Source organism: Lonchura striata, chromosome 1 (genome assembly GCF_046129695.1).
Source record: "Lonchura striata isolate bLonStr1 chromosome 1, bLonStr1.mat, whole genome shotgun sequence".
Lineage (NCBI taxonomy): Eukaryota > Metazoa > Chordata > Aves > Passeriformes > Estrildidae > Lonchura > Lonchura striata.
This window is the reverse complement of record NC_134603.1, coordinates 29052020-29078875: the sequence shown is the minus strand read 5'-3', so window position 1 is coordinate 29078875 and position 26856 is coordinate 29052020. Positions and strand designations below refer to the sequence as shown.

The window sequence follows — 26856 nt, the reverse complement described above, 5'->3', positions numbered from 1 at the left end:
AAAGGAAATCCTTCAATGCCATTCACTGAGGCTCAGATGCTGTGAGGCAAAAGACCATGTGGTCATGGCCACAGCCAACCCTCAGCAAGATCCCTGACTTTGATAAGCTGCAAATGCTCTGGAGTCAAGGAGGAACTTCCCACTCAAAACCTCTCACCTTTACGGGTGTTCTAGTTCCATGAGTCTCTGACCACAGAGAGAGCTATGATAGTCTTGTCTACAAGAGAACTTGTCACTTTACCATGACTCAATTTTAATTTCACAGCAAGGCCTTGCCCAAAGCCTTGCTGGAGCCTTCTGAAGCCTTCAACCACCCCTAGTTTCCCTTGGATGACCCTCAAGAGATCACAGTGGCAGCAGAAGTTGGGAGGGACCTGAAACTGGGTGAGTTTTGCAGAGCTTTGAGCGAAGTCAGTGCTCTAACAACGCAACCTCCTGAGAGCCCACTGTGAACCTGAACACCAAATTTCTCATTCAATGCATCAGAATGCAAGTGCACTGTGAACAACTCCACCAAGGCAAAGACAGAATTAGCCTCATCAGACATGCAGTACATATGTCTCCTTCAACATGTACTGCAAAATAGATATGAATGGAAAACAGATTATTTTAAACCTCCTATTCTGTCTACCGGTAAAAAAAATTCTCAAAATCCTGCATATCTTCATGCAAATTACTGTATTGCAGAGATAAATATCAAAGTTATGAAAGATGCTAGATAAGTAGAAAGACTTAAAAGAACAAGGAAGAAATAAAAACATCTACAAAACCTCCAAAGACAAAAAAATAAACAACAGCTTATTTGTGTTCCCAGGCAAGTCCAAAGCCAAATATTAGCATTTTCTTCTGGAGGCAACTTTCTGTGTATTGAGAGCCAGCTAAAATAAACAGGTGGCTTTTCTTCTCAGAATATTTGGGGAGCCTGCAAATTTTTTCTCCTTTGAGAAAATATATGAAAAACAATGCAGGAACAACTTCACACAGGAGTAGTAAAGAAATTCAAATATCTAGTTATAATTATAAATGAATTTCTGGCCATGCAAAATCCATATGAAATGCTGTCAGGTGGAATGTTTGCCAGCCACTCTTCCAAGCAACAACCACAGAAATCTACCTTAGTCACCTCCTTGTTGATCTCCTTTCCCCACGCTTCATTTATGCATTTTATGTGGCTTTCTAGTTTTATTCCCATATTTCTCTGTTAGTCTTACCTTAGCCCATTCCCTGCTAGATCCCCAGGTTTTTCTTTGGTATGCCAAAATCTTAGCTGAGGACTTTACTGGTATCTAACATTAGAGGTTCAGGGGCTCCAGTCAGCTTTAAGCTGCAGTAATTGTTTCTACTCTGTAAAGCCTAAAGGGATAGTACTTTTCCTTCCTTGCTAAATAGTAAACATTCTTCTTCCAGTGGGCAAACAAATTATTTTCTGTTGTTTGTAAAGACATTCAAACAATACCCTTGTTTACCTTTACAAATGTCTTCGTGCTATCCCTAGTCCAGGCCAGGGAACTGAGCCGAAGGTGGTGCAGCTGACATGCAGCAGGCAGGAATAAATGCCTGAACACCCAGAGAAATCTCTGCCCAGCAAAGTACAGAAACAGTCACTCTTATGTCTGAGTTTGAGCTGAGATAGCAGCAGCAAACTGGATCTCAAGACAGTAAGTATCTTTAGTAAGCAAATTAATTTTACTCATCAACTCAGCAGAAACATGGTTTTCTGCCTCCAGGGAAGGGTGCAACGTGTACTCATTAATGACTGTTTATTCAGATCAACACTACTGTTATATAAATCCCCCACCACCACCACCTTACATGAGGTATTTCATGATCAAAGTATTGAAATCAACACTGCCAAAGCAATATTATTTGAGCAGTCACGTAAAGCGCAGGCACGTTTGAAAGATCAGAACTTAATGAGGTTTTCTGGTTGCTTTTCTGGCATGAATACAACAAACACTTAAAAAACCCCGTAACTCTGCCTGTGCAGAGGTCTACTCATGCAATTAGCATCTACAAGCACAAATAACTATTTGCAAGAATCAAACAAGTCATTCAATATTATTAGTTTATTTCATAGACTGATTACTTCTGAAACAGCTGCTTTCTTAAACTACATGGCCGATATGTAATCTGTGAACCTCCATTTACCAGTTTTCATTTAAATGAATCCTACAAATCTGACCCAACTTCATTAAAACCAACAAATGTTGCACAAATCTTTGCACATGGAGCTTAAAGCATCCAAATGAAAACCTGTCTACTGCTGACAAAAAGGCTGAGAACAAACTAGTACCTCTATCTTGGTCATCACAACCTCAACTGTGTGATGTGCATCAGCACACACCTTAGAAAAGGTGTGTTAACTCCTAGGGTCCTTCTGAAAACGTGAACACATCCAGTGCTCACACTGCTTTGTTTAAAAGCTGGTTCGAAATTTATCAAATACAGTTCAAAACTGAAGGTGACTGAAATGTTTAGCATTACTATGTCACTTCCTAAGAAAGCTGATGCTAGAAATATTTCCCAGATGTGGGTTAAGATTTCCAGATGAACAGAGAGCGCAGGCGAAAGCGGGAGATGCAGGCTCCCAACCAAAAGCCACTGACAGTCTGCACGAAACAGCATTTGCCCAGGATGTGTCAGACAAGAGACCCGAGGCTGGGTTCCTGTTGCTACAAGAAAGTGCCTGGCCAAAATACACTTTGCTGCTCTGTCAAGTTTCTCTCCATATTGTTTTGTTAATGTTTCCGAAAGGTCCAGTTTTGCTTTTTTGTGGAAAAACCCCAACCCTGAAAATTTCAGCTCACTTTGCACCAAAACAAACTGTGGGGTTTGACTGGTCACAGCACAGACAACCAGACTTCCAGTGCATCCCCTGAACTATCAATGCGCAACAGAAACTTAATATGATTTTTTAATAACATTTAATAAAAAAGTACCTAAGTATTTCCTCCAAAATTCTGATTGGCATCTTTCATACTTAGATTATTCTTATTTTTTCTGTGCATTTTCCACATTGAGAAACATTTTTATGATTTTAGGGATTTTTATGGCATCAATAAGCTACATGAGGAATGAGACAGACAAAAAAAGTCTCTAAAATATGCTGTAATGTCATCAAGAGACAGTAACTAAAGAAACATCATGGAAATAATTCAAGCAATAAATTGAAGCTATGTGAATATTTTTATTTTCAAGACAATTTCCTGAAATTATGAGATCAATTTGGCCTTGTTTTTCTCTCATCACTTTTCAGACTTGTCAGAAGGATGTGTAAAAACACTGCAGTTGGTATTCTCTCTTGCTAGCCTGGATTAGTAGATTTATGTTAATTGCAGACATCGACATAAAAATACCTCTTAGTATTCTTCTTCCACAGGACTTTTACTCAGGATGAAATTCTGACCACACAAATAAAGTAAAAAGAAATCTCTTTCTTTTTTTTTTTTAAAGGGAAAACTTACCTCGTAGCACATTTTCAGCAAATGTCACGAAAAGGTCTGATTGCTTCCAAAGGCTTTTATCTTGCTATCATGCAGCAGCTCCTGACTGAAACAAGTGACCTCAGGGAGACTCTGAGGGAATGAGGCTCACTCATCTTAGAAGCAGTCTCCTCACTTCAGACATGTTTTTCATACTCTATTTACTGCCAGGCTGGACTGCATGAAGTATCAAATCTCTGCAGCTCCAGCTAATGGGATGGGAGTTACCAGCTCCTCAAAGGTTCACACTTCTCAGCTGTGGACAGGACAGCAGGACATCTGCTCCCCCGGAGACCTCTGAGTCTGGTGGGGTGCTGCTCAACTTCACCTCAGCCCTCTGAGGAACCTCCAAGAGTGAAATAACAGAAAGCCAACTAGCCAGCATCAGTCACTCACAGCTTTCAGCCAGGGAGAAAACCCCCAGCAGACAAAGCCTCGGCCAATGTATGGGGATTTTGTAGCATTTCACTTTTCTTTCATAGCATGAACTAAGACCCAGTAAGCATCAAGTGAAGAATGAGTTGCTTGTCCTGGCTAAGCACTGAGCTAAGATAGTGGGGTAGAAACTAACAAGAAAAATCATTGAAAATGCAGCATCTGTTGACATTTTCCAGAATGCACTGACCTTTCCAGTACCATTACATTCAGCTTTGCAGCACAATTACAGTTTCAACTCTATGTATCAGCAAGATCCTCATTATCTGAATTCTATCAAAATCTTTACCCTTCTTGAGAAAGCAGAGAAAAATGTCTATCTGAAACAATATTCAGTTCAGTGACACCAAAAAGACCCCAGCTCACCTGCTGGGGTTGATTGTTCACACCACTGCACTGTAGCCTAGTCAGGTAAGTAGGGGGAAGAGGCTGACAACTAACATGAAGATGATTCCTCATGACAGTGACAACAGTAGGTAGCTAAAGAGCACAAAATGCAATGTTCAAGGACAGAGCCTAGAAAATGACCCTCACAGTCACAAGCTCACCTGCGAATTAGAAATCATTTCATGGTATGTGAGAAGAGTCCAAGTCAATTTGCCACTCTGACAGCAGAACCCCATACTATCCCTTGTTTAAGTCAATTTAAGAGATTATAATGGCTAGTTTTGTTTCTAGCAAACCTACAAACCTGCTTTCCCTTCACTTCTCCCTCTCCACTTATTGCATATGCAAAGGTAATGCATTTTATTACAGAAATAAGGAAGATCTGCACTAAGTCATGTCTGATTCAGAACTCAGTTGACTCCCCACCAGCTGGAATCTATTATTTGATTAAAAATGTTGTTGTGCCAGCTGCCATGCAGCACGTTTCACAACTCTGATTCCAGGTGGAATTAAATCCATACTGAAAATGAAGTTTAGCATGAATCGGCCTCTTCTCAATACTAATGCATACCTGGAGAAAAAAAAAAAAAAAGCATTAAAAAAACACCACAAACCTAGCCTTCCTAGACCTGGCCACCTAATCTCTAAAGCAGAAGGTGTTCAGTGGGGAAGAGCTTCAAAATTCACCATAATAATAAGGTAGTAATTTCATAAAGCAATGTCCTAATTATTCCCTCAGGTTTGTTTTTAAAGTGATCCTTTGCAACTTAAAAACAAACCTAACTTGTCTTCCAACAGAACCAATCCTGAAATTACAGACAGTTGCTGTGTGAAAAAAAAATTAAAAGCTTTTGTATCTCCCTGATAACAGTGAAGAATTCACTAGTGGAGGGTAATTATTAGAGAATGTGCCTAGAGTAAAAAAAAAATTATAGTTAAGTCTGTTACTGTTAATTCGGTTAGAATGTTAGAATGAGAGACTGTATTGGGCAAAAAGCCCATTTAATTTGACAGGGATTTCTGCCTGTTGTGGACTGCAGGAATACATGCCAGCAGTATATACTGTGAATAAGCATTGAAAATGTTGGTTGGCTTCTTGCAGTGCAAGAACATTAAAAGCTTTAAGGCAATTTTATTTGCAAAGCCATACTCACAAGGCCTTTCAATAGAAATATAGAGATGGCACATTGATAGGTCTGCTTCTTGCTATTCTCCTTTTCTATTACCTCAAAGCAAGTTGTAGACTACAGCTTCAGTAGCTCTGAAAAAAAGTTCATTGTTTGCTCTGAAGAAAGTTTACATTCAATGGATGTTTGCAGCTTTCTCTGTTCAATGAATGGTCATACAGTTAAAAAGTTAAAAGGTTTTGATCGCTTCAGACAAGATAGTCCCTTAATCTGCCAAAACAAGAACATGCAGAGGTAAGGCTGAAAGCTGAAGCCCATACCCATTCCTTGGTGGTGTCAAGGCAGAGATAGAGTGCTCAATATTTTATTTAGAAGAACCATGAATATCATGTGGCTATTTCACTGATTAACAACAGTCAATCTAAATTCCCAAGTGGCACTTATGCCATGTATAAAATAGCTCAAAGAGAATACAGTAGGCTTTAGTCACAGCGCTGAACATAACTGAGAGGTCAAATCACTGCTGACCCAAGCTGCTGTGACTTGATGTTTGCTTAAACTGAACAGAGGCTCTGAGCAGGGCAGAGAGCACCCAGTGTGAGCACTACAGAAAGTGCCATTGTGATGGGCAGCCCTGCTGACAGTGTCTGCAGGGAAGTGAGTCCCTGCAGCTGGAGCCCCACAGGTACTGAACTCCCCTTCAACCCTCAACATGGATGCCTAATTCCAACTCTCCAGAGAAACAAAAATAAATGAAATTTGCTGTATCTTAGAGATCTTACTTTCAAATATGTTTTAATTCAGTTTGAGAAAGCTTGACCTCTTACTTCTCATTTTGTGGATTGAAATTATTTCCAATTCCAGACCAATTATATGACTTCCTCAATAAGTGAGAAATGTATTATTGAATCTATTTTTAAAGACTGAGCTTTGTGTATTTTAACTTTTTATTCTACATCCCCTTTCCCACCAGTACAAAGTATCATAGTGTAGCCCTTTTCATACCTGCTCAAGCACCAATTAGGAACGCAGTATGGGTACACATATTGATAAACACCCCATAAATACAGAAGACATTAAAATAATTTTTATGCACTCCTACCATTCACTAGCTTTCCTGGCAGCATCAGCTAGCAACCTCAATCCACCATCATCAAATGAGTCAACACGCTGTCCTAGGTTGGAAGATTTAGCTGGGGGCATGTATTCTATTTTCCATCTATTAGAGAGGGGGTAATTTCTCAACTGGGCCACCTGTGAAAACCAGGTGGGGCAGTTTCCTTTATCTCTTCCACAACCAATCCTTCCTCAGGGAGATGTCTTCTGTTAATGGGCTATGGAGTGTCACTGCATGACTATTAAAATTACATCAGCCCATTGTGAGATGCTCCACCCAGGGGGAGGAGCCAAGCATTCCTACCTGGATAGAACCTGACATTTGGAATGCCACAGAGAGCTTTTTCCCACTGGATTCCCAGGGGAACAGCCTTCTCTTCCCACTGGATTCCCAGAGGAAGACCAGGCCCATCTACACCACCGCTGAACATTCAGAGGAAAACTACACCCTTCTACAGGATCACTGCTTCAACAGAACCACACCTGTCACTGCAGGACGACTGCAGCCATTTAATCAGGCTGCTGCCAACACCCTGACCAACAGAGTGCCAGGTCATATTCTGACTCTGTCAGTGGTTTGTTTTCTTTTTTTGTACTATTGCATTTATATTTTTAATCTTCATAGTAAAGAACTGTTATTCCTATTCCCATATCTTTGCCTGAGAGCCCCTTAATTTAAAAATTAAGGGGCCTTCCTTTCAAGGAAGGCTCCTGTCTTCCTTAGCAGACACCCTTGTTTTCAAATCAAGACACTCGCCATGGACTCATTGCTCTTGTGTGTCATGCAAAATGGAGATACTCTCCATGCCAAAGACACAAGCTTCCAACAGCACCTGCTCTACTGAGAGAAACAGCTTATCCAGAGATAGCATGAAGAGGATTTACACCACAGGAAAGGAACTTTAGTTTCTCCTGGGTATACTTGTATCATGATGCTCGTATATACATAAAAAAGCCATATATTGAAAGTTAGAGTGATTTCAAGAAGGGAGCCCTGTATAATAGGAGCACAAGAGAGACATAAAAAAATTTGATTCAATGGCAATTACAATATTCCTATCCTAAATGGTAGCTAAAACTTTATCCCACCCTACACTGGCATGAATTATGTGTAGGCCTTACATTTCAATAACAGGAAGCAAATGCTTTTAAAAGCACACTACAGAATACACAGGAAGGCTATTATAACCACAATAAATTTTGCTGACTAAATATAATATTTCAATTAACATAGCCCTTACTGAAATAAAAAAAAGATACCAAAATTTAACTAAATTTTAAGAAACCTACTGAGCAGTAACAGCTGTAAGGTTTTTTACATTAAGAAAACGTATTTATATATTTCTACTTATATTTCAATATCACTGGTGTAAAATCCTCTGTAAATGTTGCAGGTGAGGAGGAACCTTTTGTAATTCCAAAGCAAAACCACCTAAATCTGTACAGGCTGATACTCTCCCAAGAGGTGGGGGAACACACAGAGCCCATGACTCTGCCAAACATGTGCCTGAATGTGGCAAAACCCACGCTGCCCTGAAACCACAGCTCCTGATGCCTGCAGTCCTGCCTCAGCCTGCCCTCACAGCCCAGGCACACATCATGTCCTCATGTGAAAGCTGGTGGTCTACACAGGGGTGCAGGGGAAGGCTCCTATGCTTCTAATTTTCTGAGTACTACCAGCCCATAGGATTGTGCTCCCTTTCTTCCATAATCTGTAAGGCAAGAAGTCATCACCACAGGAGACCTGGGAAAGTGTGAGGATTAAACTTGTAACATAGGTTCTGGCAAAGAAATCTTAGGGATGCCTGGGAAAACGCTGACTAAATGTCCCATTCATACTCAAACCTCCATTTCCCAAACTCCTTGATGTGCAGCAGTGCTGAACATACATCTGCAAATGGAAGCTCCAAGAGCTGAAATACTAAAGAATGCCACAAGCCCTTCTTTTCCTAGGAAAGAGAATTGTATTTCAGCTCAGATATTTCATAATTATTAGAAATCTTTAAGAACATTCCTTATTAAGGACATATGCCATCATTTTTCACCTTTACCATATGATAATATTTATTTTCCTCAAATGGTGCTATAAAAAAAGTTAGTGACAATCATGAAGCACTGAGACACCACAGTTATATTCTGTTCACTGTGTTATGGTAACATGGAATCATAGAGTGATAGGATGGCCTGTGTTGGAAGGGACCTTAAAGATTATCTATTTCCAACCCCCTGCCATGGGCAAGGACACCTTTCACTCCACCAGGCTGCTCAGAGGCCCAACCAACATGGCCTTGGACACTTCCAGGGATGGGGCATCCACAGCTTCTCTGGGCAACCTGTTTCAGTGACTCACCCCCACAAAAAAACATTTTTCCTGCTATCTAATTTAAGCCTACTCTTTTCCAGGTTGAAGCCATTACCCCTTGTCCTGCCACTACATACTCTTGTAAAAAAAAAAATCCCTCCGCATCTTTTTTGCAGGCTCCGTTAAGGTACTGGAAGGCCACAATTAAGTCACACTGAAGCCTTCTCCTTTACAGGCTGAACAATCCCAATTCTCTCAGCTTCTCCTCCTGGGAAAGGTGCTTCATCTCCCTAATCAACTTGGTGGCCCTTGTGCTGGGGACCTCATCTACCAGCCCCAGCCAGGATAGAAGCACACTGAGGGCTATGCTCAGTGAGGAAAAAAAAGATAATTCTCACTTGGAAAGCCACATTTAAACATTAAAAAAATGTCCAGTAAGTGGATATGGATTGTTGACAAGGAAGTAGGAGGAAACAAAGAAACCACATCAGTCAACACAAGAGGCAGCGTCTGTAACACCTCACTAACCTACTTTTTTTTTTTTTTTTTTTTCCAGGGATTATGGCAGAGGAGACTCTAAGAAGGGATTTAAAGGGAGAAAATAAGGTTAAGTGTGTTGATGTCTGTCTGCAGCTCATCCTTAACTTCAGTGTAGCAATGAATAAAACCTGCAGATACTGTTTTGAAAACACAGCAGGTCAGTGACAAAGCTGGTATTGGAAATGAACTGGAGGGCTGTGTGGATGGATTGGCCAGAAAAATCAGTCTGTTTCTTTCTAACATTATTATGGGATAAATACATGAACATTACAGAAACATTCACAAGAAAACAAATTTCTTTTAACAGTAGGGTTGAACAAGGTAAAAGTTACATAAGCTATATGTGGACCATGCTTGTGGCATTGCTTCATGGCCACAGGCATCCCTGGGGCTGGCTACTAAACATGTCTCATTTACAGACATCTCTGGAGGAAAAAAACCACCCTATTCAACAACTTCCATGGTTCCTTTCTTAAGATCAGGACATCATTAACTATGTTGGTCATTATAAGGAATTACTCTCTTCTAACGACTCCTAAAATATTTGTATGTAACAGCTGGAAGCTTCTGCATTTCATAACTGATTTGGTCTTTTATAAACTGATTTACAAATATACTTGCTGTTTAATTCTGTTAGAAAATATTTAAGGTAGTATTTTTTCTGTCACCTCCTTATCTCAGCCACTTACCAAGTTAAAAGAGCAGTGGCTAAGGGGCCCATTTGCGCTCAGCAGCAAACCTTAAACACATTTGCTTCCCAGCCTCAACAGCAGTGCAGCCTTTTATCCAGCTGACCCATGAGATGGGCTGGTGCTTGCCATCCTCTTAGCATACCTCCAAAAACACCTGTTTGTTTGGTAAGGCTAGGTGTTGTATCAAACATATGTTGACATTAGGTAAATTATTATCACATTAAATTACTGAAACAAGAAGGTAAAAAATAGAAAATGGCAGCAGACATCATGTTCCCATACAAGGTCTTTTTAACAGTGGTTTACAGATGAACCACCTTTCATCAAAGATCCCAGCAAAGCATCAGAAGAAAGTGATTTTAGGAATACAACAGTATCACCAAAAAAAAAAAAAAATCCTTTCTGTTGTGCTGCACTTAAAAACAAAAGGCCTGCTAAAAATGTGGACTGTCTTAGATTATTTTCTTAGTGCTCTTCATTGTGTCCTTAAAAAACTAGTAATCAGCACTGGAAAAAAAGGCAGGAGGTAACATACTAGCCAGCTATGTATCACTGTCACAAATCACTATGGATTGGAAAAGCACACCAGTTGGGGCCCCAGCCTCTTGGCAACACCAATACTGTGAAAACACCAACCCTGGTCTTCCACTCTTTGTGAGGGATTCCACCAAGCAGAGCCTGGCTCAGGGAGACCAGCAGTGGCTTCCAGGCTCTGCTGGACACAGGGAGGACATTCCCACTGTTTCCAAAAGAGATGCTATGCTCACATGGACACACAGCTGCTCTGAGAGGAGCTCAGTGTGTGTGTGTCAGCCTGAAACTGAACTCCACCCCACAACTGCGTTCTTACACTCAGACTACAGCATCCTGTAAGGTTTTTATAAGACACAGCTCACCATGCAATAAAATAAGCCTTCAAAATATGTTACAGAATCATGTCCTAAAAGCAGCCAGTTCCCTGCACTGACTAGAGCTGGACCTTGGGCAAACAGCTCTGGTGCACACATCCTCTGCCTGAGTGTCCTGAAGAGCTCTCCAGGCTGGTGAAGCAGAAAATGTGTGTATTCATGTTTTAGTGCTTTATCTGGGCTGGGTACTCCTCTGCTGTTAAAAGCCAAGAGTTATGTTCCTGACAACAGTAAGAACAGGACTAAATCAAGAAAAGAGTTCAGAGAGGCAGAGAAATTCAGATGAGCTTTTGATGAACAAACCTCATTAACTAACTGGCTATCAGCTATCCAAATAGATTAAAAAAATTATCATTACAGCTGTAGTTTAGCAGTTTGGAAAAGTGGCATTTAAAAGTCACTACACAACACTGTCCCTGTAATGCTATGCTGTAAATTTGTTATTTAAAACCTACTTGTAAAGACACAGCAAGTCTTGCAAATTGGCAGCATTCAAAAGTACTGGCAAGAGCAAATAAAAATATATCAATTTTGAGGAAATTAGGTATTCTTATGACTGCATGTTCTCATCAGATAGCAAACATTAAAAATATGCCCACTGCAATGTGTACAATAGCCAACAAAAATCCTGGGTTTGCTACACTTTCTTCAGATTGAGTCAACTGAAATTAGGTTTTCAAATCCATGAAAGACAGGCATAGTCAAACACTGTAATGCTTTCCCAATGTCATAATATGTCAGAACACCACATGTGGAAGTTCATACATTTTATTTCCTAGAAGATACTGCTTTTCCCTTCTTGTCAAAGGGTAAAATTTCCTGGGGAAGAAATAAAAATATGTCCATGTTTCAGACAGTCTTGTTATGGATAGACTCAGATTATGCTGTCCCAGTTGAGTGATTTAAAATTGAATTTGTGATTCTTCATGATTGAAGAGGTCAAAGCCTTCCCCAGAGAAAACAACTATAACATGTTCTGCAGACCAGTTTAAGGAGTACATGTGAACTTCCTAGCTTCGCAAGGTTAACGTGTGTCTTGGTTTCAGTGTAAGTAATGCAACCTTCTTATTAACCATGAGAAAGACTATTTCCATGTCTATTGAGTAGAAATTAATTATTTTCTCACATTTCCCCTCCTTCCTCAAAATGTGCAAAGCAAATTTTGAAATTCTCAATTCAATATATATCAAAGAAGACAAAGGTTCAAAGTCAAATCCTAGAAAGTGAAGAAATGCCAGAACAAATTTAGTTCAGCTCCCTTGTGCTTATACATCAAGATGAAATATTTAATTACGTGATGACATGCTATTTTTGACTGCATTATCTGTGCTTTAAAGAACAAGAAACAAATTCCATAGTGGCCTGATTGGACCAGATGTTTAGATGTTCATTGCATTTAAAATATAATACTTCAGTAGTTATTTATCTTATTGACAGAGATATAAGGTCAGATTAAAATTTTCCTAAGATTACCTGATAGTTTGATTTTTTTTCAGTAGAAGAAACATTACTGGAAATATGTCTTCCACCAGCAAATACTGCTTGATAGTATGCTGTGATCTAGTTTTGAATGAACAAAATCAGAACAAATCTCATTTGGCCTGATTTTTTTTTTTTTTTTTCAAACAAGTCTATCACAATGACTAACTCATCCAAATATTTCAAATTGCATTCTAAAAATACCAGCTATTTATTATTTTAATCTGCTGTACAGACACCAGTCTAACACTCAGAGTAAGTGGTGATGAATCATGCACATTTTAGGAATGTCTTGGCTCTCTGAACAACGTTTGGGTTCTAAATCTTTATTGATAGAAATATCTTACTTCCAACAGAAATTTACATACAAATGTGCAAATCAGGGCTAGAGCAGCCGGCCTGTGTTATGGCTAAGAGATGGCTGGGCTTGCCTAGCTGCCTTCAGTGCCTACTTCCACCTTGGCTCAGATAATTGGAATAAAGATGAATTAAAATTTAGGCCTGCAGTTTTAACAGTAACTATTTGTTATTTAAATTTCCTGTTCCACACTAAATGATTGCAAGAATGTGTGCTCAGAATTAAAAGGCCTCTCTTTAGCATCAGCACATTGATTTCTTGGGGTCCTTGCAAAGCTTTTCACATTGTTTCTGGCCTACAGCTCTACACCCCTCTAACTGCCTGTCAGACATCATTTCTGCTTTATGAATAAATAATATGATGCCCAGGGGAAATGTTGGGCTAAGATAAAAAAATCAATATGTGTCTAGCACATATTAGGCAGTTGTTCAGCTGAAATCTGTCTCAAATATGTGGAGTAATTTTAATAACAAAACAAATTCTTTGAACACTGAGCTTAAAAGAAGGCTATTAAGAAAGCACTACTACTGTATCGCTCTGTATCCTATTTGAAGAATAATAATACTGTTCTCCTAAAATGTGAATAAATGTTCTGACTGCAAAGTATTTGGTGATTATTTGTCTACAAATTTCAAATATTCACACTATAGGAAAATGTTAGCAAGTGATTTTTTTGTTCTGTTCCTCTTGGAGTGGTGCTGGTGCACATCTGTGTAGTAAAGCTGTTATTACAACTGACTTGTTTGTTATTTTAAAAACATATTCCAAAATCACCCTTTTTTTTTTTCTTTCCAGAGGACCTGGGATCAAAAGTGAAACAAAAGCAGGGTAAATTAATCATTCATGCAGCTCTGTAATAGTCTCAGTCATTCCTGCAACATAAGCCTATTTTTGCAGTCAGCACAGTTCCTGGTTCAGTCCCCCACCATGCCCAGATGCCAACCTGCCACAGGAATATATAAATCCCTCCACTTCTACAGGACCTGTCTAAACAAACAGGCTTAACTCCTGTCATGGGGCAGTTCTTAAATTTCTTTGCATTATGCCCAAGAAGGGCTGGTTATGTTAACTGTGCCATACAGGAAGCAGCATGGTAGGAACTGCTGCCCATTGCTCCTCACAGAGAGAGAACCCTTACTGAAGGTGGCCAGGCTTGACTCCTACACTCCTTCCTTCCTTCCACATACCCTTCATCACCAGGAAAGCTTGGGCTGTGCCAGGCAGCAGCACACAGCCCCTGCTGACAGCACATCTCTCCCCTCCCACTTCTCTGCTGGCCAGCAGGGCTGAAGCATCACCCAGCCTCACCTCGTCAAAAATGTTGCCTTCCCACCATGTTCCTTGAAAACATAGATCTCATGCTGGAAAACGAGGAGGAGATGGATAGGTTATTTTGGGACAAGGGGCAAGCTGCCAGTGCTCCTAGGAGCCTTCATGAAAGCCACAGGCACCCCAGGTTCAGCAGTATGGCCAGACAAACAGCAAAACCAAAGAGGTAAAGACAAACTAGCAAGCTGTAGTCAGACCCATGGATATCCCTGACTCCAAGTCACCAACATTCAGCTCATGGACATTGCTCTCCAAGCGGGTTTTTCACCCTCCTGCTGTTATGCAAACCTTTTAGTGCAGATCCTCCCCATGGGAGCTTGCTGACAAGGTGGCTCCTCCTGTTACGTTCAGAATAATGAAAAGCACAAACTTCATGTATTTATGACCCTTTCAGAATGAGAAGCTGCAGCTGAGTGCCCTTGCCTGGGGGTGCTTACTCCTGCAGGAGAGCCAGCCACCTGGAAGAACAACCTAAAGGAAGCAGAGGGAAAACCTGACATCTCAAGCAAAGAAACCAGCAGACATGCAGAGGCTACCACTGTTAGTGGCAGGGGTACAAGGCTCCTGAGGCTCCCACCAGCCAGCATGGTGGAGCTCATTAACATCAACACTGATAGAAAATGCTTTTGCCAACTCAAAGAAAGTGAAATGATAAAGACAGAGGGGACTTCTAAGAACAAACAGACCAAAAAGGAGCAAACAAAAGCCCCCCAACAAACTCAACCTAAAAAAAAGCCCATTAACAGACAGAAAAGCCCCACACCCACTCCTTAAAACTCACACAGGCAAAAAGGAGAAGCCTGAGGCTGACACTTAATGGATTTCTGTCGATTCCAAATACCTACAAATCCCAAAACCCATGTGCTTGGTGTAAAAACAGCCAGAAAGGAAACTGAAAACAGAACAGTAATTTCCACCACAGGCAAGCTGTCAGCTGTAAGCACCAAACCATGTACCCTGTGCAGAGTCACTCTGATGGAAGCACCCCTTCATCCCTTCTCTCTGCCTTTCTGGTGAGGACCATGGCCAGGCCCCTGGCAGTGTTCCCATGCCAGGAAGCTCTCTCCAGTTGGTACCTGGCTCACACCTTTTCCTTCAGCCACTGGCCTTGCAACTCTGCCATGCCAACACCAGGCCAGACAGCCCAGAGCAGAGACACTGAACATGGGCAGACCAGTGCGATGCCCAGCCACGGCCACCACACACATGGAACAAACCAGTCCTGCACGTTCTTTGTAAGACCTAAGTTACAGGGGATGACTGCCAACACCTCTGCTATCCTGCTGTAGAGACCTACCCAAGAGACCCCACCCTGCTCTTCCCCTCTCACATGTCCCTCACCCCCCTCCCCATCAAAGTGTATCTGGGTTAGAAGCCCCTCCTGTACTTCTACAAAAATGACTGTACAACACGTATTTCTGCCAGCCCCCAGGAGAGAGGACCACTTGACCTTGGACACTTGACTCATGACCACTCAACTTGCACATTCTTATCCTTTTGATACTATTTAGATGAATAATTAAGCTTCCTAAAACTCTCAGTGTTGCCTTTGAAAGCCACAGGAACCTCAAGGAGGAACCTGTCAGTGAAACACCAGACCTGTCTGTCCGTGCAGCACCTGGAGATGCGGTTCCTGACTGGCTGAACAAATTCCCCAGTTCAGCAACCTCCTTTATCACCTGTCACAGTTGTCTTCTCCATCTCCATCTGAAGGTACCCTAAACCATACCCATCAAGTGACCCATGAAGTGGTCATTTGTATTTTTTTACACAGCCCAAAATCTGCCAGGCTAAAGACTGATCCTGTTTCACCACCAACACAGGTGGCTGAGAAAGGATCCTGTCCTCACCTTCCAGCCTTGCTCACAGCCAAACAGCTGTTTCTGGGCTGAACTATACATCAGAGAAGTACACCCAGATTTCTGAAAGACCCTAGAACCCAAATAAAACTTTTTTTTTTTCAGTTCTGAGGTTGCCAGCTTTTAACTGAAATGATGATGCTCTGGACCTACAGTTGCCCTCAGATGGGCAACTGAGGATGTGTTGCTGTCTGATGCCGATGGAGGATTACGTGGCATGATAATATCTGTTCACAAGCTCTGATTTCCTCTGCAAGAGTTCAGATTTTTCAGGTCCATCAGGTATGCTTCAGTTATCAACACATTTTTATTGCTAACAGAATTTGCAATAACAAACAGAGAAGAGAGAGAAAACCCTCAGCTTTCAGATGTGTTTCATTTCCTGATCTGAGTATCTTTCACAGAAAATTTCTTTTTTCCATCAAAAAATGAGAGTTCAGATGTAAAAAGGCAACTGCCACAGACCTCTAGCTTTCAGAAGGTAAGACACTAGAAGCATGAGTGTTAATTAATTGATTTTACATTAATTTTATCTCTAAAGTGTCTGTACAAGCTCATGGATTTCTATGTTCATTTTAAAGACTACTGTTCCTAAGAAGCAATGATTCTATGAACCATATTTATGTTGTATTTATTTATGCCTTTCTCAGGAGCTCAAAATCTGGAACCGAAGCATCTCTGTCCTACGGAGCAGTAACAAAAGGAGACAGAGAGGACTCAGAATATTCACTGTAGCTTAGGATGCACCTGGTCAGGCAAGTATGTTTGCAGAGATGCACACTCCATTTCGAATAGGAAAAGTGAAACGTGTCTAGGGTTAAAAAAGTTAAGTTTGTCTGAACAATCCAACTTTCCTTTAGGAAAAGCTAGGAACATGCAGCAGGTAAGTCAGCACTGAGGGGCTACCCTGAAAGATTTTGTTTGCAATATTACCAATATGCATTAAGTGAAGACCACCTGCTTGGTGTGCAGTAGCAAAGAACTGATTCTTCATAAAGTTTCAAGGCTCTTACTGTGTTAAGAAAGGGACTTGAAATCTTCCCATGATTTCTCAACTCAGCCAAAAATTGTATGCATTACATACAATCAAGTCAAGTCCAGTCTGGTACCATATCACTTACTATTAACAGCCACCCAGCAAAGGCTGGGACACTTGGAATTAAAATTAACTTCAGTCCTTGAAATTTTCCTTTTGCCAGGTGTTGGAGACATTATTTAAGAGGCAGCCTAATATAAATTTTGTATTGCTCAAATCTCATTCCTCCAGTAAATGAATGTAAGCAGCACCAGCCTGCCTACTGAAGGCTGGATGCTGTTGGTCTCCATTCAGAGGTACCAGCACACCTCCACCGCACTTCCTAACCACAATATCCTTTCCTGCACAGCACAGGGGGAGAGCTCTGCAACTTGAACATGCAATATGAACCCCCAGCAGTCTATTTTATCCAGTTGCTGTCCACACCCGTGGTGACCTCATTAACCATGCTTCCAAACGGGCTTTGAGACGAGCAGATTGATGTATAGATCTGCAGCACCTACCACAACTGCAACAGCAGAAACAGCTTTTATCAGCTTGGCAAGGTGAGCTAAGACTGATTTCCAGTGAAGTGGTCATGGCTTTGCTTGACCAAACCATTTACACTGACCAAAGGCACCTTCCTGGGGCAGGAAAGCCTGTGTCAGCACTGCAGGACACGTGATGCCTCTCACACAGCTCCAGGAAGAAAATCAGCTGAAAGACGGAGACTGAGGGGTGAGGAACAACTTTCTGAATGATCACACACAAACCCATATTCAGCAGATTTTACTTTTTGGCTGGGACTGGCACTGCTCCTTCGTAAGACACAAATACAAAAAGTACATTTTCTAAATGTACCACATCTTTGTTGTACACACATTGGCAATCCCATGCAGCTCACCATGGATGGTGAGGCTATAAGCTGCTTACTATTTTGGTTGCTTAGCACTGGCACCCTCATAAATTACAGGAGTCTTCAGAAAATGAGTTAAAGCCAAGCTGACCACCACAGGAAACAGAAAGCAGTTGTATAAACAATTACCTTGTAGTCTCTGTAGGGTTTGATGTTCAAACGAGATACAGTATTGACAAATGACTCCTCCTAGGGGAAAAAAAATAATCAAAAAAATTCACAAGTCCAAATTCAATTATGACACACTCTTAAGAAAATGAAAATACACATTACATTCTGTGATTCATCAGATTTAAAACCACATCCAGAGAAATTCACTTTATGAAAAGGTTTTCTTACTATATTAAAAATACCCAAGAATAACTAATACAGTCTTTAAATTCCTTTTTATTATTTTTGTCTATAAAATATCTTTTGGCTTTTAAAGATCTGATAAAATTAGGCTGAGAATTAGGACATTTTATTCTCTCACCTATGCAATGTTGCCAATAACACAAATTTCACAAAACAAATCAAAATTAAAGGCTCCCATATGCAAAGTTAGGGAAGTCTACACTTATAGAGTGACAGTATCTTCAGAGAGATTTCTGTAACTGCTTGGGTTTGATAAGTAGAAACTCATCATTACTTAGCAATTGTACTGGTTTAATATCTAAAGAAAGAGCATCCAGGTAGTAATGAGAAATTTATCAGAAGCAGAGTTAAAGAGGCTGCAACTTTTCCCTTGGCAGCAGCGTTGGAGCATATACTTTTGTTTATGGGACAACAGAGGGGCCATATGGTGGCAATTTGTCCTGAAATGCCTACATAACAAAAATAACTTTGGAATTTGTTTTTTGCCCATTGCTTACATGAAAATTTAACTAAATTGGTTTGTAAATTGATTTACCTAGAAGAATGTTAAATGCCCTCCCTGAACATTTATTTCAGATTTAAAGGGTCTTGTACTGTTAACTTTGTAGGGGACTAGCTCATTAGGGTATTTAAGACTGGTTTAAACCAAAATTACAGCAATAAATAAATTAGGCTCTGAAATACTAACCTGTAAGATTAGGAAATATAATTAACACCAAAGTAAGGGGAAACACATATAAAATAGACTATTTCTGAAGGAATATGCCATTTCTTCTACACCGTTAATTTTCAGAGGAGACTCAAGTTACTAAAGCAGCTTAGAGAAATCTGAGATACTGTCAGGCTATCTGCTTGTTCAGACCACAGAAGGACATACTGATTCAATTACCTTCTTTTGATGTCAATTGAAATTAAAATTGGTATAAGAACATATTACAACTCAAACTTTGTGGAAAAAGAATTTTTTTTTTTCATTTTAGTAATAATTAACCAGTTGTTTTGCTCATTCATACCCGTGTGTGTGTCCCACATCCCCCCACTGTACTGGCGTACTCAACTAAAAATAAAGCAGTGCATGCTCCTGGAGAACTGTTGCTTAGTTACATTCTCAATTATCACAATGCTGGCCTTACCCATTCAGTGACAAGGTCAAAGCAATTGTTTCTTTACTTTAATGATGAAGTATCCTGTTTATAAAAACCTTATCTGTTTCCTACTTGGTAAAATATTGCACATTTCAGTCAATCATTGCTGGCAAATCCCCCAGAGAGACACAGTGTGAGAACATAACTGGTAGTGCTCATTTTTGCCCTTAATAGAGAGGGGTTTTTTTTCTTCCCCAGTCCCACCCCGAACGTCAACTACCTCACACTGACACACAGACAACCAATTATACCAACATTCATTCTCCTCCTCTGCTGTGTCCAGGCAAATATGGCAGAAATGCAGTAGTTGAATATTTATTCCTATTCTTCCCCCCCATCCAATAACAAGCATAAGTGAAGTGGCAGTTTTTAATTAGCGTGTACCTAGAGTTGGTGCTGTGGGAAAGCTAAAGAAAAGAAGGCTTTTCCCCATCACTTGTAAACACAATAACTTTTTGGTTTTTCTCTGCCTTTGAGGGCAGGTGTTCAGCTGCAAAGACTGCAATTCTCCCATGGCTAGTCTGGACTGCTGAATATTTCATAGCCCCTGAGAAATGCAGCTGTAATCAACTCACAAATAATGAAATGGGCAGCAATAATAGAGCAGAGGTAAAGTGTACCATTAGAAAGCATCAGTGCTTTGACTGCTGCTGCAGTCTTGCTGTACCAATTTGTCAGGTTATTTGATAAAATAATAATGCTATCAACTATGAAACAAAAATTAATATTATGCTAAAAACAAAAAACCCAAACCCAACAAGTGTCTCTGGTGGCCAAAATGAACAGCAAACAGAAAAAGTCAGAAAGCATGTCAAAAGGAGTCATATTCAAGACTGAAACTCCATTAGATATATTAATCACATGCCAATTACACATAGCCACGTTCAGGTATTAACAAAAAGGTACATTTACAGAAGTTACTTAATTCCAGAAAAGCTTCATAAATATTAAAATAAAACAGTGAAAACACTTTGGAAGTAATAAACATGTTAATGTTAATCACATCTTGCAGAATAACCCATCTGCTGTTTTAACTTCTTTGTAACCAGATCTTGAGGTTTGACATTCAGAATCTCAACCACCTCTCTAGGAAGCCTGTTCCAGTCTTTGACCACCCTCTTGGTAAATAAATGCTTCCTATTGTCTAGTCTGATCCTCCCCTGACACAGCTCTGAACCATTTCCCATGCATCCTACAACAATACCAGGTAGAAGAAATCACAGCTCCTTTCCACTTTGCCTGCTCAGGAGTTGCAGGGAGCAGTGAGGTTGCCCCGCAGCCTCCTTTTCTCCCAAACTAGACAAACCCAACGTCCTTAGCTGCTCCTCATTGGACATTCCTTCCACCCTTTTCACCAGCAGACAGCTGGTGAAAAAGCTGTATTCCAAGTGACTCTGTGATATGTAACTCTGGGGAAAAGCAGCTAAGAAACAAGCAGAGGCCAAAGAATAAACACAGTGCTCCAGTCTTGCCTTCTGGAAACACAGCAATCTCCCAAAAGCGCCACGCAGCAGGTGGATGCTCCTCCTATGGACCAGAACATGCTTCAGTGCAGAAGAGGACAGGCACTGTCTTCCCCAGCCCACATCTTCCCAGGTACCACAGGACACTGAACCACTGCTCCCGTGACTGCACAATCCTTTCTCCTCCTCCCTCCAAGCAAGGGCTGGCACTCAGAGCTGCCTCCCGAGAGACACACAAAAGGAACTCACCCAAGCTGGAGGCAATGCACAGAAGGCTGTCTGTGCCTCTGTTAGTTAACTGCTGATACACACAGGAACATGCTGAATGTTATTCCTAGAAGTTAAAGGGAGGTCTGGATGCAGGACTGCTGGCAGGTTCACATGCAACACAGAAAGTTGCAAAGAGAAGCCTTGACAGAAGTGTGAAGTTGCACAAACACCTGTGCAAGCAGAAATCTAACAGCAGTGGGAAACAGAAATTGCTACATGCTTTGAGAAAGAATCTCTCCATGAAGGAAGTTTTCAATTTATGTCAGTCTAATCATCTTTTACATGTTTCAAAAAGTAATTCATAGGAACTCAAAGAACCTAAGCAGATTGTGAAAGAAGTCAAAGTCAAAAACATACCCTCTTCCTTCAGTGCCTTTGTACCTGTTATGTTCTCTACAAGGATATGCAGTATTTTCATTTCTTTCCTCACCAGCAACAGATACAGATTGTGGACATGTTTAATACTGCCAGAGAAAATGTGGTGTACAATGTTCAGTGCAGCAGGGGGCATGTGCTCTCTCTAACATCCCAGAAACACATCACCTGTCACTCTGAAAGGAAATGGTGTCTCAGGGTGATACTGAACTGGAGTAATTCCTATGCTTTGATAATTAAAATACTCCTCCTAATGTTATCTTCCATCTGCTGGAGAAGAGATCACACAGATAGACCTTCCAGCCACACCGAGCCCTCAAAAATTCTCTTCAACTATCAGAAAGCTCAGACATAACTAAGATGCCCTCATTCATATTCTCCTACACTCCCTCTTACAAATACCCAAAGACAGATTACTCAGACAAACTCCAATTTGGACTTTAAATGTCACAGGCAAATCTTATGTAGCTCATTTTTCCTTTCACTTTTTTTCCCTGGGATAAAAAGAATTATTATTAACTCCCTGGGTATCATGTCTTCACTCTACTGTGAAAAAGTACATTAAAAAGTACCTTGAACAATATCAGGCTGGTAGAGCTGCTCTACAAGTTTATCTGTTAAAAATTCAAATACCTATTGCAACAGCTGTGTATTTTCTGTCATATCACTAATCCTCTTCCACATATCAGCATGCCAGTCTAGCCCTTCTATAAAATGGTAAGATTATGGTGATATAGGCTGCTGTAATTTGTGAGGGGTTTTGTTTTTTGGGTTGTTTTTTTTTTTTTTATTTACATTTCTAGAACTAGTCTTAAAGGAGGGATGATTACAAGACACACACACATAAGCAATTCCAGCATCAAAGGACTCACAAACCATGCCCAACTCCTAAGAGGAACTCTCACTCCTCATCTAAAACTTACAAAGCAGCAAGGCAGGCAGCAATTACTGCTCATGTGCTGCCTCCTCCTTGGGCAACTCACTCTATTGGGAGCCTTGGAAAATTTTCAGCATCATATTGACTTTTTCCAAGACTATGAATTTGCCAATATATTGTGAAAAAGGACTTTCACATTCAAACTCAAACTGGCATTTTGTGATTATTACTATAGGAAGTGAGACTAGCAGTGGTGCTGCCTGTTAAAGCTGTTGGCCACTTTCCCCTTTCTTGATAATTTTCAATTGTTAAAATTCTAGCGTCATACTAAATTTAGTTTTGGGTATCTCCATTAAAACAATGCATGTGTTTCTGAAAATTAAGCCAAAGAAAAGCACTTTTCACTACACAAGTTAAAAGGCCTTTTTCTTTGAGAAGCTCAAGTATCTCTACTCTTTGAAGAAAGGACTTGACAAGACCCAGGAAAAAGCTGTATGTCAAAGAGATGCTTCATACTGCCTTCTGAAACGAGATAGTTTTACTCCTGTGAGAACAGGAACAAAAGTAAGGAAATTGGAGAAAAGTGAGGAAAAAGGGGGAAAACTGGGATTAAGAGATGTGTGGGCAAGATGACAGGTAAGAATAGGCAAGGAAGTTTGGCTGGGGAGTCTGGGAGAAAAGCAGGGTTAAAGAGGGCACAGGAATAAGAAGGAAAGATGGCAAAAATCAGTCAATCTAGGCAAAATCCAAGGAGAAAAAAATGGGTGAAAAAGGAGAGTGAAATCAGGAGTTACTTGGATGAGAACAGGGTGAGCTGAGACCCATCCAACATGCAGCAGGTACAAGGGGAGACTGGCAGTAGCTTGGCAGAGACAGGACACTGAGCTAAGGAGGCAGCAGCACAGACCTGGGAGGCTGGATGGGAGACTGGCAACAACGGGGTGGCAGGTGAATGGCAGGAAAGTAACAGAAGTCCTTTGGGACAAAAAGCAAAAATATACAACAGATTGTTAAGATGAAAACAGCATCTGCAGGGAGAAATATACTTAGGAGAGCTGGAAGCATGAGGAAAACATTCAAGAATAAGGCTTAGCAGAAGACAAGCAATGCAAAAGTAGAAAGGAAACAGGTCTAAGTCAAAAGCAGAAGGTCAGAAGAGACCATCTTTTGGCAGAAGTAGACAAAAGAGTCCGTATCACAAGAGCATATTCCTCTCCAGAGCCAGGCCCATGACTGAGTGCAGCTATGCAGCCACATTAACACATTCATTTTAGGGACAACCAGGCTAGAACATATTTTTTTGCTTTACCTGATTTCTCATCTCTGCTGGAACCAATAGCACAAAGCAGTAGAGAAATAAAATGAACAGACATTACAGGATAGTTCTTTCAAAATGTGTAATGGTAACACTCTATCCCTGTTAAGGATGTGACACCACTCTACATGAGCTATGGATTTTCTTCAAACAGACTTCTTTAAATATGCCAATGGCTCAAGGGTCTGCTCCAGGGCTCTGACTGTCCTTGGAAAACCAGGCTGGCCTGCCCTGTGATTTCTCATACCCAGCATCAGCAGGAGGCTGTGAGGAGTCAGCTACAGCTCAGCAGGGGACTGATACCTCCCATCCTTGAAGTGCCTCCAGCATAGCTAGTGCTTTCCAAGTACTACCACAGGGCTGGAAAACAAAAAAAATGACCCTTAGCTTCTGCTAGACAAGACAGGGACACGGCTGGCAAACTGCATGAGACCAGTGGCCAGATCTTTTTAGTGCTTGTGATGGAAGGAGAAAAAACCACCCACCTAAGTAAATAAACGCCCAAAACACTGAGGTGCTCTTCTCACTACAGATCTCCCCAGATTTCCAGAGGATGGCAAGCAAAGCAGGGGTGTAGGGGGCTCCCTTGAAACCTCTCATCCAGGCACTATTCCTGCAGAAACCATGATGCAGTGGATGGAGGGACAAGAAGTGCTGGGACACCTGCCTCAGTTGCAATCTGATGAGTCATACACACTGTACACCCAGATCTGGTACTCATTGGCCCACTAATCTAAGTGTGCCCTTAATTATTATCACAGTAATTGGTAGGAACACAACCAGCCCCTTATGCTGTTGTCTTTGTCCATTTTAATACATAGAACTGATGTGCAGAGCCCTGGAAAAAAATGATAGTGACATTTATTTCTTTACTGAAAGAGTCCTACCTCTTACTTCTAACACTGACAAGTACAACACACCATTGACAGTGGTATGTAACTGATGTGTTTTTCAGAATAAATGTACAGAATAATTTACAGAAGCTTTCTCCTAGAATTTTCCCCCTTTCCCACAGAGTACACACCAGCTCCACACACCATCATGTGATCTGGTTCACAGCTCCTGAGAAAACAGGCAAGGTTCCTGTCCTGTATCTCCAGAAACCTTTCTGTAGCAACATCCCAGTAAATTCACACCGCCTGGGGCTGCATGGCTTCTGAAACAAAGACAACAACTTCAAAAGACCCAGTGATTTTAGGTATGTTTTATATTAACTGGGGATTAGATAATTTCCTGCAGATTTAGAAATACTGTTGCTGCATCATACCATTTATTGTTATTTTTTCCTTTGCCCAGAGGTTATCTGCTACCTCAGACTGCTCCTTTGCTTACACACTCCCAACGCAATGGTAATAAATATGAAGGACTAAAGGTCTCCACGTTCTTCTGTAATAATCCACCATACTGACAATTTTAAAAGAAAATACTGGACAGAACTCTCGTCATCCCAGAGGGATTGTGCTGCAAATTATTCCTTTAAAAGTGAGATACAGCAAGAGGCAACCAATAGAGCAGCTGGCCAAAGTGCTCTCTTCCCCATTAGTCTAGACCCAACTGCAAGGCACCAAGGGTATGTGATATATTTAAGAATAGTGCCCACAGTTTTTTTACTGTCCTCCTAAAGGCCCAGCACAGAGCAGTGCTAAGCTGCCTGTGGAACAGACAGCACAGCAGATCACTGTCACATGCTGGGATCTTAGGAGACTTGCCTTTAATCAGGCAGCACAGACTAGAGCCAGTTGAAAAAAGGCACCACTAAGAAAATACTCCACATCTCAGATGCAGCAAGCTCTCTCTCTCTTCAGGAAATCTGCGGACAAGGCTGAAAAGGCAGCAATTTAAAACAGCAAAATGGGACAGTAAGAGCATTTACCTTTTATCTAAACATGATTCATGAGGCAGCCCTGCAAAGTGACAGACAACAACAAAGCAGTTCATCTACTATTGATAACCCAGCATTCCTAAGCCATCAATAGCCATTTGAGCACTCCCAAAGTAAATTTAGCTTCATCTTCATTACTTTCTATATTGAAATACCGAGGACATATTCATGGATGTTTACGCAATGGCAGGAGAGCACCGTATTGTATGTTTTATTACACTACCAAAGCAGAATCTCGTTCAGACACTGCTATCATATAATTTCTGTCTCTCTCAAAGCTGGAAGGCAATCATTAGCACGTTCAATCTGGCAAGTTCCTATTATCTATCTGGTAATTATAGAAAGATGGAGAAGCCATCAAAAAATACCCTCCAACTTCTGCATTTACCACACACCTGACCAAAATACTATCCCTGTTACCTAAATTAACAGATACTTCCCATAAACCATCATTCAGAATACATTAACATTAGAATAAAAAACAGGAAACAATTATTAGAGGCCATACAGACTATTCATTTATCTTCCCTTCCAACTTTAAAAATATAAAACTATGCAATGACAACCTGAATGCAGGAAAACATCTTACTGGAGGTGATGACAAGCTAGGCTACCTGGTCACTTGTCAGGCATTACTAGCCCAAATGAACACCACAACACAGCTCTAGGTTTTCAAAACATGTATACCATGACTCAATGCTATTCACACTGTGGCAGCGAAAATATGCTAAATGCACACTCAAAGATAATCCCATCCTCAAGAGACTGCTGTAGAAAAGGACAGAAGGATGAGAGACAAGGCAGTGGGTGAGGCCGTACATATGCATACATATACAAAGTAATTTTTGGGGAAGTTGCCCTCTGTCTCATTATCCCAGTTATTCATGCTTCAGGTAAAGGGGAAAGAGGAGATGCCAGGAAGAGTACAGAAGCTGGGACAAGATTGGTACAAAAGTATCTGGAAAAACAGAAAGGAATCAAAGCAAGGAAAGTAAGGCACAGGAAACAAGACCATGAATGAAGAGAGTCAGCCAAAACCAGTGATTAAGGGTAAAAAAGACCAAACAAATGGAGGACAATCTGCACGGGGAGCAGAGGACTGCAGGAAAAAAAAATCTGTGTGATTCTTTGGTTGTTTTATTCTCAGGCAGAGGCTTCACAGAGTCTGGCCCCTCAGAGGCTGCACCAAGCGCCATGTCACAGCCAGAATGACACCGACCACAGCAGCAG

The 26856-nt window shown here is 40.9% G+C and overlaps 1 protein-coding gene across 3 annotated transcripts in view; it reads right to left on the bottom strand.

Annotated features, from left to right (window-relative positions):
- The window catches only part of PAG1 (phosphoprotein membrane anchor with glycosphingolipid microdomains 1), a 110731-nt gene that overhangs the window by 68176 nt on the left and 15699 nt on the right, over window positions 1-26856 (bottom strand). For 2 of the 3 annotated variants that reach the window (XR_002467307.3, XM_021550559.3), the window contains exon 2: window positions 18075-18134. The exons of the other annotated variant lie outside the window; for it this stretch is intronic. The gene's annotated coding sequence lies outside the window, so the exon portion shown is untranslated. The remainder of the gene's footprint in view (window positions 1-18074; window positions 18135-26856) is intronic. 3 annotated transcript variants of the gene reach the window in all.